The 16,323-nt window shown below is 38.4% G+C and overlaps 1 long non-coding RNA gene across 5 annotated transcripts; it reads left to right on the top strand.

Moving 5' to 3' along the window:
• The first annotated feature begins 8,107 nt into the window (after positions 1-8,107).
• On the top strand, positions 8,108-11,344 carry LOC140881840 (uncharacterized). 5 transcript variants are annotated; one of them, XR_012150068.1, is made up of 7 exons: positions 8,108-8,371; positions 8,467-9,630; positions 9,896-10,017; positions 10,226-10,335; positions 10,681-10,788; positions 11,018-11,068; positions 11,139-11,344. It is a non-coding gene; the product is annotated as an uncharacterized lncRNA (long non-coding RNA). The 5 variants fall into 5 exon arrangements; XR_012150066.1 differs by having other exon boundaries at positions 9,893-10,017; XR_012150067.1 differs by having other exon boundaries at positions 8,467-10,017; positions 10,704-10,788.
• The last annotated feature ends 4,979 nt before the right edge of the window (positions 11,345-16,323 follow it).

Raw genomic sequence — 16,323 nt, 5'->3', positions numbered from 1 at the left:
TGAGTAATTTATTTGTTTAATTGAATTCCATGCAAGCATGATTTATTATGTGGGAATTATTTGAATTACATGATTATGTGATTTAATTTATAAAGCATGGACTACTTGAGATATAACTGTTTTATTTATCTACTTGTATCCGATTTTCTAGAAGGTTGAAGGGCACCGAATTGTAGAGATTGAGATATCTTGTGTCCTAACCCTTTGATTATCAAATGTGTCCTCGTCGATTATTTAACAGAAATCCACCGCCAGTTACTCCTCCGAACGAACAAGCTAGTACCGAAACTGATCAGATGGATGCCGTAGCGACGCCTATGGAAACCTTACTAAAGAGATTTCAGTCATTTAATCCGCCAACCTTAAAAGGTTCTGAGAATGCTATTGACTGTGAGAGTTGGCTAGAGTACATAGATCAGTTGTTCGATTCTCTCGACTATTCAGATGACCGCCAAATCAGGTTAGTAATTTATCAGTTGCAGAGTATCGCTAAGAGCTGGTGGATTTCGAGGAAAAAGGCCCTTGAGAATTGAGGTACTTTTGTCTCGTGGAATTTTTTCAAGACAGAATTCTATAAACGTTTCTTTCTAGTGTCTTATAGAAAGGACAAGGGTGCTGAATTTGCCACTCTGAGGCAAGGGAACATGAACATTGAAGAGTATGTGTCTAAGTTTGATAGCTTGCTGAAGTTTGCACCGCACTTTGCTGACAACGAAGAAGCAAAATCCGACCAGTTCATTAATGGCTTGTACCCCAAGATCTTCACGTTGGTAAACACTACTTGGCCTGATAATTTTGCGGATGCCATGAATCATGGAAAAGGAGCTGAAGCAGGTTTGATGAGACAGAGAGGAGCTCTGGTTGTGCCTCAGCAGCCGAAACAGTCTCAGAACCAACCTTCTTAGTATCAGAATCAGTCATCGCAGTATCAGAACCAACCACCGAGGTATGAAGGAGGAAGTAGTGGGGGTAATAGAAGAGATCATTTCAGAGCAAAAGGGAAATAGTTCAAGAAGCCAGGGAACAGTTCTTCTAGCTCCAGTAGCTCCAAGCATTTTGGTTCAGGACAAAGTTCTGGATTTTCATCTATGTTCTGCAACAAGTGCGGAGGTAGACACTCCCAAGAGCAGTGTGTAGGAGTTTTCGGGAACTGCAATATCTGTCAACAACCAGGACATTTTGCTAAGGTGTGTCCTCAACAAGGTAAAGAACGAGCTCAGAGTGGGAGTTCTTCTAGACCTAGAGCTCAGCCTGAGAGGCAGACTTCTGCGGTTCACTCCTTCCAGCCTCAGCAACAGAATAGACAGGGAGGTAACTCTAGTGCAAACCAGCCTTTGAGACAGCAGACACGAGTCTTTGCTCTGACCGAGGATCAGGCTCAGGCTGCACCTGACGATTTTATAGCAGGTAACTGTTCAATTCTCTATTATTCTTCTTATGTATTGATAGATACGGGTGTGTCTCAATCTTTTATATCTGAGAAATTTGTTTTGATGCATGTCTTGCCTTGTGAGCCTTTGCCTGCTGTAGTAGCTGTTACTTCACCTTTGGGTGGGGGAATTGTGTCCGTAAGATTGGTTCGGAACTGTGAACTTCTTTTCGAAGGTAACATGATTATTTTCGATTGTATTGTGCTTGGGTTGTCAGTTTTTTACTGTATTATCTATATAGATGCTTTGACCAAGTACAGGGCAATCGTTGACTGTTTTCAGAAAATAATTCCATTTTAGACTGTAGATGGCAGAGGAGTGGAAATTCTTCGGTAAGGGTTCTCGATCCAAAATTCCTTTAATATCTGTTTTGTCGATGTCTTGTTTGTTACAGAAAGAAGCAGAGGGATTCTTGATCTATGCAGTGGATGTCCTGAAATCTAGCCCAGAATTGGTTGATATACCAGTGGTTAGAGAATTTGCTGACGTTTTTCCAGATGAGATTCCTGGATTGCCGCCTATTCGAGAGATTGAATTCAACATTTATTTATTGTCAGGTACTCAACCTATTTCCAAATCTCCTTATCGTAGGGCACCGGTCGAATTGAGAGAATTAAAAGAACAGCTTGAGGATTTGATTGCCAAGGGATACATCAGACCTAGTGTGTCGCCTTGGGTGCTCCTGTTCTCTTTGTGCGGAAGAAGGATGGTTCTATGCGGCTCTATATTGATTACCGTTAATTGAATCAAGCGACGGTAAAGAACAGGTATCCTTTACCTAGAATAGATGACCTTTTTGATCAACTGCATGGTTCTTCTGTCTATTTGAAGATTGATCTGAGGTCGGGATATCATCAGCTAAGAGTGCATGAGGAAGATATACCTAAAACTGTATTCAGAATGAGGTATGGTAATTTTGAGTTTATATTCATGCCGTTCGATTTGACTAACGCTCCAGCAGTTTTCATGGGTTTGATGAACCGTATCTTTCAGCATTATTTGGATGAGTTTGTTTTATTTTCATCCATGATATTCTTATATATTCGAAGAACCGTACTGACCATGCAGAGCATTTGAAGATCGTCTTGCAGATTTTGTGGTCTGAACAGTTTTTTGCCAAGCTGCCTAAGTATGAGTTCTGGTTGGACCGAGTTGTCTTTCTCGATCACATTATTTCAGGAGATGGGATTTTTGTCGATCCCAGCAAGATCGAAGCGGTTATGAATTGGCCTAGACCGAAATCAGTGTCTGAGATCCAAAGCTTTATGGGTTTAGCTGGTTATTATCGCTGATTCATCAAGGGATTCTCATCTATTTCAAAGCCGATTACCCAGCTGACTAAAAAGAATGCACCTTTTATCTGGATTGCAGATTGTGAGGCTAGTTTTGTTGATCTGAAGAAGAGACTGACCAGTGCTCCGATTCTATCTATTCCATCAGGTACTGGAGGTTTTACCATTTATTGCGATGCTTCTCACCGAGGTTTGGGATGTATTCTTATGCAGAGGAAGCATGTGATAGCTTATGCATCAAGGCAGCTGAAGCCGCACGAGACTTGTTATCCGGTTCATGATCTTGTACTCACTGTGATCGTATTTGCTTTGAAGATCTGGCGTCACTATCTTTATGGTGAGTCTTTCGAGATCTTTTCTGATCATAAGAGCCTTAAGTATTTGTTTTTGTAGGCAAAACTGAATATGAGACAGAGAAGATGGTTAGATTTGTTGAAGGATTTCGGCTGTGAAATCAAATACTACCCGAAAAAGTCAAATGCAGCTGCAGATGCTTTAAGCCGAAAACTTTGTTCCTTATCTCTTTCTACTATCAGTGTTTCTCAGTTGATTGATGACTGTTGCACTTCTGGTTTGGAGTTTGAAACATATAGGACGACTATCAGAGTGTTTGTTATTCAAGCCGAGCCAGAGTTATTGGTGATGATCAAAGAAGCACAGAAGTCTGATCCGAGCATTTAGAATTCGGTAGAGAAAGTCAAATCTGGGAATCAGTCTGAATTTCAGGTCAGGGATGATGTTTTGTTTGTGAATAACCATATTGTTCTGCCTGATATTTCTAAGTTGAGGCAGCGTATTCTTCGAGAGGCACATTGCAGTCAGTTCAGTGTTCATCCTGGTGGTTGAAAGATGTATAACGATCTGAAGAATCAGTTTTGGTGGAAGAAGATGAAGTGCGATGTTGCGAGATTTGTATCCCGATGTTTGAACTGTCAACAAGTGAAAGCAGAGAGAAAGCGACCGAGTGGTCTGTTGCACAGTTTAGTTGTTCCTGAATTGAAGTGGGATCACATTTCGATGGATTTTGTCACGAAGCTACTGCGATCTGTTCGAGGATGCGATGCTATTTGGGTAGTGATCGACAGATTGACGAAATCTTCTTGCTTTATTCTGTACAGGATGATGTATCGTCACAATCAGATGGCTGAGTTGTATGTTAGCAACGTTGTGAGATTTCATGGAGTGCCAAAGTCGATCGTTTCAGACCGAGACCCTAGATTCACTTCATACTTTTGGCAAAGTCTTCAAGAGGCACTTGGTACTCGATTTCATCTGAGTACAGCATATCATCCTCAGACCGACGCACAGTCAGACTATCCATACTTTAGAGGATATGCTTCGAGTAGTAGTGCTAGACTTTGGCACTAGTTGGCAGGATTCTTTGTCTCTTGTCGAGTTTTCTTACAACAACAGTTATCAAGCGAGTATCAGTATGGCACCTTTTGAGGCTTTGTACGGTAAGAAGTGCCGATCTCCTTTGTTTTGGGATGATGTGTCCGAGTCACCTGATTTGGGACCGGATATGCTTCGAGATATGACAGAGCAAGTAAAGACCATTCAGTCGAGAATGAAGTCAACTCAGGATATATGAGTATACACATACCATGAATGTGTGAATGAAAATGTACAAGGTACCGAAAATATATCACGGTCAAACACTGCTCAGCCGGATAGGTGCCATGGTATGAAGAGCTCTGGACCATCGCATCGGGAGATGAATCACATACCAGAAACTCCATGGATATAGGTGATCAGATCCCATACTAGTAAGTCCAACCATCCACGAAGGAAACATGGGCTGAGCGACCCCCACTATAGGCTATATCAAGGTATAGACTCAACATGAAATTCATGCAGAATAATAATCGTGATATAATATATTCACATAAAACATGTCATATAAATATGCAACTCATTCACATGCTTATTCAACAAGGATATCTCGGATAGTACGTCTGTACTTCAACAACTGGCCTAGATGTGCATGCATCTATAGTCCATCACTGCATCCAAACAATAATATATCAATAACAATGCTCTAAAAGCCTTAACTAAGCTAATAGATGCTCCCTAATACTACTAGGGATCTTGGACTATACCTGCATCTGTCGTCAACTCGCTGATGTCTAAGGCCCTGACCCAAGCACAGCTCCGCTACAAGCCCCGTAGCACTTCGCTATCACTCGGCCCTCGAGTATAAGACTAGAAACACTAAGAATATACACTAACTCACATCAAACACGTAAAACACACACTTAGAATGGGAAATCTGCGGCCTATTTATAGAAGGGTTTTGGAAGGTTCGAACTAGCATGCTTGCCATGTTTCAAACGGTCTCTGATCGAAAGCTCTGATTGGATCTTCGGAAGCTCAGATCATGATCGGACATTCCGATCCCAAACTTTGGACGTTCCGAATTTCATGAAATCCCACGTGTCTACACACACTTGACACCTCAAATCTGCATGGCTTAACACACTTCGGTAGTTTCGATCGAACATTTGGAAGGTCCGAACTCTACCTTTGCTTCCGAACCTCACTCGGACCATCTGATAAGTTCGGATCCTCCAAACGTCCTTAGTTCAAGTTCGGTGCTTCCGAACTGTCCAAATCATTATGTCCTACGGACTATTTTTGGATGTCCTGGATTAGTTTTTTCCACTCCGTTTTATCATATTAAAATATATTAATCATGTTTGACCATTCTAAAAAATTTTAGTCAACTTAATCACGTAAAATAGATTTCAGGTTACTACAAACAGAAAGTCAATTTATTGTGTTGGAAAAATTTCTTAGAATAAGCTGTAAAGAATCTGTAAGAACCTTGCTAGATGAGTTGCTACCTTGCTAGACGATTATAACATAGAAACAATTTGGTGTGATTTTTGTTTCCAATTCATGTTACATTTTCTTCTCAAAATCATGTGCTATTTACGGGGATGAAATTTGGATATTAACTTATCATTTATTGTTAATTATCTTGTCATAACTACCTGTCAAAAAAATTATCTACCATAACTCTATATTAATACAATACTTACAAAATTATAATGGTCGTTGATTGCTCAGTTACTAGCTGACAGATTGGCTATATGGCTACTGACTACTGCTTATGGATATATTGGCTACTATCTTGAATAGAGACGTGACAATCACAATGAGGGTGTTTGTTTAGTAGCCCGACTACTAATCAAGCTAATCTACTTTATAAACATGATTAAGGGATCCTCACTTGAGTTTAAGGAGTTGAAAATCATATTCAGAACGTTCAAAATGATTTCGAGGGTTTCAAGTGTTGGGACAGTTCGAAAGCTCCGAAGAGTAGTTCGAAAGCCAATGTTGTGGGATCGGAAGTAACGAGCAGTTCAGAAGCTCCGAACTGGAGATTGGAAGCTCCAATATTGTGACAGTCAGACATGGTATGGGTTTTGATTGGGTGATTAGACTTGACAGAGTTCGGATGTTTCAAACTAGAGTTTGGTTGATCCGAACTTTGTCGAAAGCAGTGTGTTGTCCAATCAAAGGCACGCGTTTGGTAGAGAGAGTTCGGAAGGACGATCGATAGTTTCAAAGTGCGATCGGAAGCTCCAAACTTGAGATCGTATGTTTCGATCGTGGTCTATAAATAGGGGCCAAGAGTTCATTATCTCTTGCCAATTTCTAAGTTTTCTCTCACGATTTTTGGTTGTACTAGTTGGTTTTGGGCGCGTTTCAGACGTTGTTTCGAGGGTCAGTCAATAGCGAGGCGTTACGGGAATCGCAACACAATTGTGCCTAAGTTTTGAGGCCATCGCATCAACGGATTGACTTCGGATGTAGGTATAACGCTAGAATCTGATTAGATTCGGCGAGTAGCTATTAGTCTAGTTAAGAATTTTAGTAGATGTTTAGTGACACGACGATTGTCTGCTTATAGGCTTGAACTAGAGTGTCGTTATTGCTAGGTTTCTAATTCTAAGGTACAGACGTACTATTTGAGATACCCTGGTTGAGTATGCATGTTCTATGTTTGCATGGTTTATATGGAATGACTTATGTGAATTTATTATGACATGATTATTATTGTGCGACCTCGGTGCTAATCAACTAATCTTGGATTAAACTACACTAAAGCATGCAAGATCCAAGACTAAAAGAACACTGAATTTTTTTTCCCCAATATTTCGAGTTTACTGTAGCAGTCCTCACGTTTGCCATCGTCGGCCGTTTGTCGGAGCTCCGATAAAAAATCCGACCGGTCAATTTGTAGCCAAGATCAAGAAGAGTCTATTGGTATAAAGAAATTGAAAATCCAACTGTTGGATCGCCAAAAAATTGACGATGAACAGACGAGTTTGGCGAAGGTACTATTCATCATCTTATTCATCTGAAAATGCGCTATTTGAGCTCGTTTTTGTTGCTTTTAAAGCTGTTAAAATATTCTATGAGATGGGTAGAACATTTTCCTAGCTTTTGGTAGCTTATTTCGACGTAAATTGTGCAGATCGGAGCAAAAACCAAGTCGCCGGAATTGGAATGTAAATCGCCAATCTACGGCGCGTTGGACCACCATTCCGGTCGTGGCTTATATGGTTGGAATCGTCTCGTTGAGAGCTACAAGCATGCCAAATTTCATAATTTTTGGAGCACGTTTGAATCGCCGCCGCCAGAGCGCCGCGCGCATCGCCGCCGCCTTCTTCGATTTTTCGGCGACCTCCGGCGAGTTAACCATTTTTTATCATCTCGACGTGATAGATCCGAATATCTAAGTTTCGAGTCGTTATTCGAAATCGTAAGTGGTGAGAGCGCAATTAAGTTCGATAATTTTTGGTCAAAGTTTGACCAGAGTTGACCAGGGTTGACTTTTGACCATCATATGATTTTTCGCAGATCGAAAGCCCATTGAGGATAATTAGAGGCAGAAATAAGCAGATTATGGATTTGATCTTCCAGAATTGGATAATTATGAGATTTCCGAGTCCCGATATGCGCAACCGCAACTGTATAGGTTTTTCGTGCGTTTTAAACGCAAAGGCATGTTATACTCTTCCTTGCTCACACTGTTTGGATCAGTATATTCACTGTTTTGGTTATTAAATTGTGTTGTTGCATTTGTATGTAGATATGACAGCTCAAATTTTAACTCATGCATTATTCACGTTTTTATGTATTGTGGATGATTTTTCTGCCATGGCTAGGTCTTAGTTGTTGTTCAATGGTTGATGGTTGGATTAGGTCCCTTTGGATGTTGGCTTAAGATGTCTTGAACTAGTGTCGGCTAGGTGAACAGTTGGATGGTTGTAAGGATGGTCTATCTAGCGGGCAGCTCAGACAGGGCTCGGACGAGTGGGTTGTCCGGGTTGGGTTAATAATAGAAATAGTAAATAGATTTTTTTTGGGCAAAAATCAGAAATTGGCGGATAGGTTAGCGCTCTCTCCTCTTTCAATCAGATTTCCAAATCTCGTTTACCCTCCAAAAATGCCATGGTTCGAATTGCAACAAGATTCCGAGGAGTTTGATGTGCATAGAATTGAGGAACAAGCAGCACAACTTGAGAGAGATCTGATAATCAAAGAACAAGAAACACTCGATCTCTTAAAAAAACGCGAAGCAGCGAAAAGATTAGTCCAAGGTTTAAAACTCAGCGAAAAGCATCAAGAGATTAACAAGTAATCCCTCTTCGGCCCTTTTGCTATAAATTCTATTGTTTTGATCTGGGTTTGAGTATCGTAAAATTTCTTTGGTCTATTGATTGAAATTGTAGGATATCTACTATAGAAAAGCAAAAGAGGAAGGATGGCTCTGTGAATGATAATTCCATTTGGGATCATGGGCGTTCATAATTATTGGATGAATATTTAATTACAAGTTTTTTGTTAGTTTTAGGGCAATAAGCTTTGTGAAGGATAATACCATTTTGGATAGCTGTTGCTGATGTCTTCATTTAGCAAATATTCTGCATCAGCGAATCTGCTTTGGAAGTTTCTTGGGTTAAATCATTTTAATAATCATATCCTTGTGCATTATTTATTAAAAATTGTGTTTGCCAAGTTGAAGCCTTGAATATTTGTTTCAATCATTATGTGGGAGATTTCTTATGGACTTGTTTTCTGTAGTGGCAATGAATCTAAATTCCACATTGAACCTGAATTGACTTTGGAACTAATGATGGCGACTACTTGAGAGTTGAGAAATGATGCATGTAATTGTTGAATTATAGAGACTACACGGGCAATTGGACATACTTGAATCTTAAATTCTTAATGGAAAAATTAACTGGGTGTTTGCCTTATCTTGACTTAGAAGCTGTGGTAGGTGATACCTATTTTATTGATGATGACCACAAATTCACACAATCAGTGCCAATCCAATTTTATTTGGTTCTTTCTAATAATATATTCAGCCAAGAATTACCAACGAATCTATTTTCTTTCACGTTTGTATACATGCACATGTCGGTTAGTTTAGTTTTAATCAACACATGTACCTTAATGCAATACAACCTTTGTTATCTGCATTCCCTCCTGTCTTTTAGGATTCACTTTGGTCAGTGTTAAGTTATTAGAATTCGACATGTATCAGTATATCTTAACGAATGTAAGCTAGAAGTTGGCTTGCGGGCTCCAATAGAGAACTGGCTCATTTCCGGAGGTTAATGGTTTTAAAAAATACTATTTTAATCAATACCTTGTATATAGTCTTGACTTTAGAAAAATTGACCAAAGCTGATCTTTTGATGAAATGTGAATGACTGATTTCCTGTATGAAATAACATTATTCACTGATGATTCTCTATTCTCTTCTTCGATGATTTTGATGAAATTCAGCATCTGAATGTCCATGTCCATTGTTTATTTAATGTACTTCTTGCCTCATCAATTGCAGTGAAGTTATAAAGAACATACTTCCTAGCAATGTCATTTATCAGGTACTGAAATTTTATATTTTTCTATATTTGCCCAGTTAAAAAATCATTTTCTGGTGGATTTTCAGGAATCTTGATCTGATTCTTATACTTTATATTTGACTAAAAACTTTAAATTATTCCGGACGACTATTCTTTGTCCAATAATCAAATTTACTCTTTCGTCATGGATTTTGAACATTTACATTTAGTGAAGTTAAGAGTGGGTGAATTCTCGACAGTGTATATTATAGGAACTACTCTGACCTTCCTTATGTATATGAAGTAGTTTACTCCACTGGATCTCCCTACTGTTGTGGACACTTTTCTTCACCACTGGAAACCAAATGCAATCATGCTTATAGAAAGTGAGTTATGGCCAAATCTCATTATGGGTGCTGCAGGAAATATGTAAGCTATTCCATCCCATATCAATGTATTCATTGTTTGTTTTTTTCAATTAAGACACAAAAATTATTTTTTCTATACAATGTAATTCAGATTAATTCTAGATAATCATAGATCATTTAAAAATCTTAGAGGATCGAGGTCTCTGATCATGTAATCCAGGTCTCTGAACAATAATCAAAGTTTAACTTAAAATCCCCTCACTTTACAGGTCTCTGAACAATAATCAATTTACTGGATAAATTCATGATGCCTTTGAACAGCTCAAGAATACAAGAGCCTACTTCAAACGGTTCCAAGTTAAATTCAAGAGAAGGAAGCGTAAGTAATTTATTTCCCCTGACAGCAGTTTCTCTGTTTTACATTGTATTCTATGAGAAAGACAATGACCGAGGTGGTTAAGGTTTCATGGAATTTCATATGTTTTAGTATTAGAATACCCAAATCATGTATTAGTTTTCCCGAGATTCGATATTTGGCTTGTGAATAGTTTAATGATGCGTGTTCTAATATGGGATTTAGCTTTTCCTTTACGAAAGTCTTTTATTTTTCTGTTTTTCTGTATTTTTTAAAATTATCTAGATACACATTATTCAACTTATTCTATTTATCGATTTGAAATTGAAATAAGAGTTTGATAGGGGCTCGTTCTATTGAAACTTTCAGTTGACTTGCCTTGTCTGAGATAGGGTTGAACATTCAAGAAGCCCATGATTTTTGCACGATAGATGGTTATTCCGTGGATGTCTTTTTGTTGATGGTTGGGAACACAAGGTACTTTTTTCGTAAATTTGAATCACAGTAAGTATCAGCATCATTTCATTCCTGGAAGGTTGGGGACGTGTTAGTTTAAAAACAAATGATATAAGAAATGGCACATCGTAATAAATTGATTGAATTCGATGTGTTTCTTGTTTAAGTGTGTCAGACTTTGGCTGCATTTCTTTTTATCCTCACTCATCCAGTATGCTACAATTGATTGATGCCTACTTCAAATTCTAAGGGAATTGAGCATCTCAGAAACACTTTAGTGAAATAAATTCCAAATATTGAGGTACGTAAGACATGAAATCATGCCGAAGCTATTGTTGTTTATTTAGAGTTGATTACAAAATATACCGCAGAAGCAATCGGGGGGGAATTAAACAAGAGCTGGTGTCTCCTGCTGGAGGACAAGGGCCGAGAAGAAATATGTTTCTACCAAATAATGTGGAAATTCCTATCGATGGCAGTGATGAAAGAGTAGGTGCCCGGTGAGCCAACTTGTGGCTAAGGGCTTTGATGACTCTTTGTATAAACAATCTTTTGTTTAATATAATTTACACTTTTAATAATGACAATGACTTTATCTTTCTTCATATTGTTATATTGTGATATACTATTATTGTTTTGATAAAGACCTTGAATATACTATAGTGTATGTAAGATGTGGTAGAACATGGGGATGTCTATCATGAAACACATCTTGTAGTCACTGTATATTCTAAATTGTTCCTAGTCGATTGAGCCGTCCAATAATAAGGATAAGGATCGCTCGAGTTTGAGACTAGCATTTGCGATGCAGAGTACCACGTTTCATTGGTAGGGAGCATAGAGATGTTCGAAGCATGCAAATGGATATTCATATGATGAATGATCGAACTACCCTATCCGGACTTTCCAAGTGGTTATCACTTATCGAGTGGATAAAGTCCGCGGTTTTAGTTGTACACCATTAGTCCTTACTACTTGAAACATCATTGAGACTCTATATGCTAGTACTGTGCTTTGACTCGTTTACCGACTCTATTGGGGTCATCAGGTGTCGGGATTGGGTACAGTTACAACACATATAGGAGTCGATGCTTTGTTGTCCAGGATTCATCACATACTTGCGAGTGTGGATATCCTATGCGATCTGAGGAGATATTAGTGTGACGAATCTCTGGCCAGAGTACATTATGTGTTTTAAGAAATGGTTTCTTAGTAACACATGCGATGTCACTATTTGATCTTCAAGATGTATTGCATAGTTATCGAATCTCGAACGACTCTCGATTTACCAATGGTTGTTGATTCGATCGGGATATATGGATGAAGGGACCGTACTGTACGCTAACCAAAATCTATTGGTTCTTGCAGGCACTATCAGTGATACCTAGGGAATCATGGGCCGATGTTTCTAGGCGCTCTTACCATGATTCGATGGGCAAGTCGGAAATTGTTGTTCCGAGTCACAAGGAGTTGTGAGCCCACGGCTAGCTGTATCCCTGAACCATTGAGGGTCACACAGAGTAATGGATTTTTAATCCCCGTTGAGATAGTTAAATTTAAAGAGTTAAATTTAATGAACAAAGAAGTTGGACTTCTAATTTAAGAGTAGAGGAGTAAGATTTCCTAAAATGACATAGGGATGGGCATTTTTGGAAATCACTGAATTCGGATTCAAAAAAAATTATCTGGACTTTAAAAGGTGCAGAAATGGTTTCTGTGCACATTGGTGAAATCGGTTTATCAATCGGAATCATGATGAATTTTATATTAATTTCTGAACATGCGGGCTTTGCTTGTCGGGCTTGAACTTATGACTAATGGGCCCTAAGCTGTTAGTGGCCTACATTATAAATAAGTTATTGCAGTACAGAAATTACACAGAACAGGTCACAATTTTCGAAAACCCTAAGTATTTTCTCTAACAGTGGCCGCCCCCCTCCCCTCTGCTCGGTGAAAATCCAGTCTGTGAATTTTGAATTACAGTCTGGTTTAACGGATCAAATTCGTTAATTCTCTTCGTAGAAACTTCTGATAGATTTTCTAGTGCAATCTATCATAGGGATTAATTATCCGTTCATGGACCTGATTGAAGAACAGTTCGTCCATCAGTTTCAGGGATATACAACAAGAGCAGAGCAATCTGTTGGTGTCCATAATCTCGCTTCGAGATTGGAGGTAAAAATTTATAATAGTTATTTAATTTTTACACACACAATTTAATCGTAAAAGTTTTGATACCCATTATGGAATCGTTCCATATAAAATTTTTAAACTTCCGCTGCACCGGGTATCAATTCCGATTGATCTGATCGCCGACGTTCTCCAACAGTGGTATCAGAGCCAGGTTGCTCAGATCAAGCGATTAAATTAATCGATTGTACAAAAATTTTTTAAGCCTCGGTTTTTGAAACAAAATAAATATTTTAAAAATAAGAAAAAAAAAATTCGGGCAAAACCCGGGCAGCGATTGGATCGCTGCCCGGGGGGGCCAGCGATGGTCGCTGCCCCGGGCAGCGCAGCGCTGGGCGCTGCCCATGGGCATTGACGTGATCGCTGCCCAGGGCAGCGATCGTCGCTGCCCGGCCCGAGCCCCTTTGGGGGGCGGGCAGCCCGGGAGTGTCACGGGCGGCCCACGAAAAATTATTTTTAATTTTTAAATTAAAATTTTAATATGTTAAAATTCTATTTTTGGTCCGATCGAAAATTGTTTTTGATTGGTCCACGAGGCATCGGATCGAATTGTTCGAGTCCGAAAATTTTAAAATTGATTTTTGGATAAATTTGAATTTTTGGAAAATTTAAATATTTTATCCGTTAAATCAGATTTTATGAAATTAATTATTTTTGGTACAATTGATGATAAGATATGATCTTATGAATATATTGAGTAAAATATGATTTTATCTATAAAATTGGATTTTTTAGATAAAATATGATTTTATTTGATAAAAAGATAAAATATGATTTTGTATGTAAAATAAGATTTTATATATGGAATATGATTTTATCCTTTTAAATTTAAATTGTCATTGTTATCCAATAAATTAATTTTGAATTAAATGTTATTGGATAAGGATGATCGATTGTCATGACCAATTTTGTAGGTGTATGTTAGGAATTTACATTTGTTTTTATTGTTGTTGGATTTATTAATGGGCCTGGTTTATGGCCCAATATGAATTGTCATATGTAATAAAAGTGGGCCTGATTTATGGCCCGTTCCCACCCCTTGAAATGTATCCCCTACTTGTCATGGTTATTTATTGTAAATACATTAGACTTAGTGGGAGATGAAGATTTGAAGATGGAGGTGGGCCCAGCAGACAATAAAGACAGAAGAAATGTAAATTGGAAGCTCAATGTAATAGGATTGCATTGCATACTGCATATTACCTAGGATTGGACTAAGACTCGTGATTGGCAACCACGGGTCGATTAGAAATGGAATCGATCATCCTATATAATATGTGATATTATTGTTGTATGCATGTTTTAGACTAAATTGTGTGAATCCGGCAAGGATACAAAATTTTAAAATGATGAGACAAATTTTCAAAATTAAAATCCCTCATTCTAAATATGATTTAAAATTGATATCAAGATAAATAAAGGAAATTTAAAATTGTTTAAATGTTCCTACCTTCCATCAACGATCAATGTATGAGATGCTACCCGCGGATACGGTCCGGCTCATATTATTGGGGGGGGCCGTTCGTCGGAAAGCTGTACATTGGATCGACACATGTTGTAAGTTGGGTGGAACTCCCATGGGATCGGCTCATATTATTGGGGGATCCACATGGCGACCGTCCATCACAACTTAATATTGATGGGTCATCTTGACATGTCACAATAAACGGCGTCATATTATTGGGCCCTTATTGGACATGAGGTAAAAACGTGGAGGTTGCTTTGGAAGCAATTGGGCTCTACCTTTTGAAAATTATGGTTGGCTGATATTATTCGGGACCATAGTTTGTCAATTGGACTCCATGTTCCCACTAAGGAAAACAGTTTCCCATTTTCACTAGAGGGTAGTGAAATCGTTAAAATAGCGGGAGTGAGATTCATAAAATAAATTTCGCCATATTTTATGTCTTAGTAAATTAATTAAACAATCATCGATAATTGTCTGTTTCATCTCAGTATATCATTATGATGAATCTTCGTAATCCACATGTTTCAATTCTCCAACAAAACAAACTTACTGGCGCAAACAATACAGAATGATTCCATAAGTTAAGATTGTCCTAAGTTCGGAAAAGATTTTCTAAGTGTTAGAAAAGGCTTCTCCGAAAACAGCCCCGGCTGATGTAACTGCCGAAAGGTTGGCCGAACTAGAGAAATGGTTGGACCATGATCTCAAGGCCAAATGTTACATGCAAAATTGGACAAGTCTAAACAAGTTTGCCATCACTGCAAGAAATCCGGTCATTGGAAACGTAACTGCAAGGAATACCTCGAGCAGTTGCGAACTGCAAAGGGTATGTTTTACATTGAAATAAATGTTTTTCTTAATACTACTTCTTGGGTATTGGATACCAAATGTAGATCTCATATTTGCAATGAGTTGCAAATGATGACAAGAAGTAATAGGCTAAGGATGGGTGAGACCCAGTCAAGGCTCGGGAATGGTTCCAGAGTTAAATCCATAGCTATGGGAAATATTTATTTAATTTTGCAGAACGATTTTAAGTTACTGTTGAGAGATGTTTTATTTGTTCCAGATTTGATTAAAAACATTATTTCTGTTTCTATGCTTGATAGAGATGGTTATTCTTACAATTTTGTGAATGGGATTTGCAATATTTACAAGAATGAATGTTTGATTGAAAATGGACAACTTGAAAACGATCTATATAACTTAAAATTAAAAGACGTTCCAATAAATTATGTTGATAAATCGGTAACAACGAACAAAAGGAAAATCGATAGTCAAAACCCGGCAAACCTATGGAATGCTAGGCTAGGTCATATTTCCACAAGGAGGATGAACAAGCTAGTGGGAGAGGGCATGTTTGATATGTCTGATATTAACTCTCTACCTACTTGTGAGTCCTGCCTGAAAGGAAAAATGACTAAATCTCCTTTTAAGGGGAAACCTGAGCGTAGTCAAAATCTGTTGGATTTGATCCATACAGACGTTTGTGGTCCATTTAGAATTGGTACTCAATATGGCCACACCTACTTCATTACCTTTACTGATGATTATTCAAGGTATGGGTATTTATATTTAATGAAATATAAGTCTGAAGCATTTGAAAAGTTCAAAGAATTCAAGGCTGAAGTAGAAAACAAGCTAGGTAAAAGTATTAAAGCACTTCGATCGGATCGAGGTGAAGAATACTTGAGTACCGAGTTTTTGGACTATCTGAAAGATAATGGGATTCTCTCTCAGTGGACTCCTCCTATGACACCTCAGCTGAATGGTGTATCGGAGCGTCGTAATCGAACTTTGTTGGACATGGTTCGATCCATGATGAGCTTCACTGAGCTTCCACCTTTGTTTTGGGGCTATGCGCTTGAAACGGCGGTGTTGTTGTTGAACAACGTCCA

The sequence above is a fragment of the Henckelia pumila genome, chromosome 2 (assembly GCF_033568475.1).
Source record: "Henckelia pumila isolate YLH828 chromosome 2, ASM3356847v2, whole genome shotgun sequence".
Taxonomy (NCBI): Eukaryota; Viridiplantae; Streptophyta; class Magnoliopsida; order Lamiales; family Gesneriaceae; genus Henckelia; species Henckelia pumila.
Note: the sequence above shows the minus strand (reverse complement) of the source record. Positions and strands in the feature narration are given on the sequence as shown.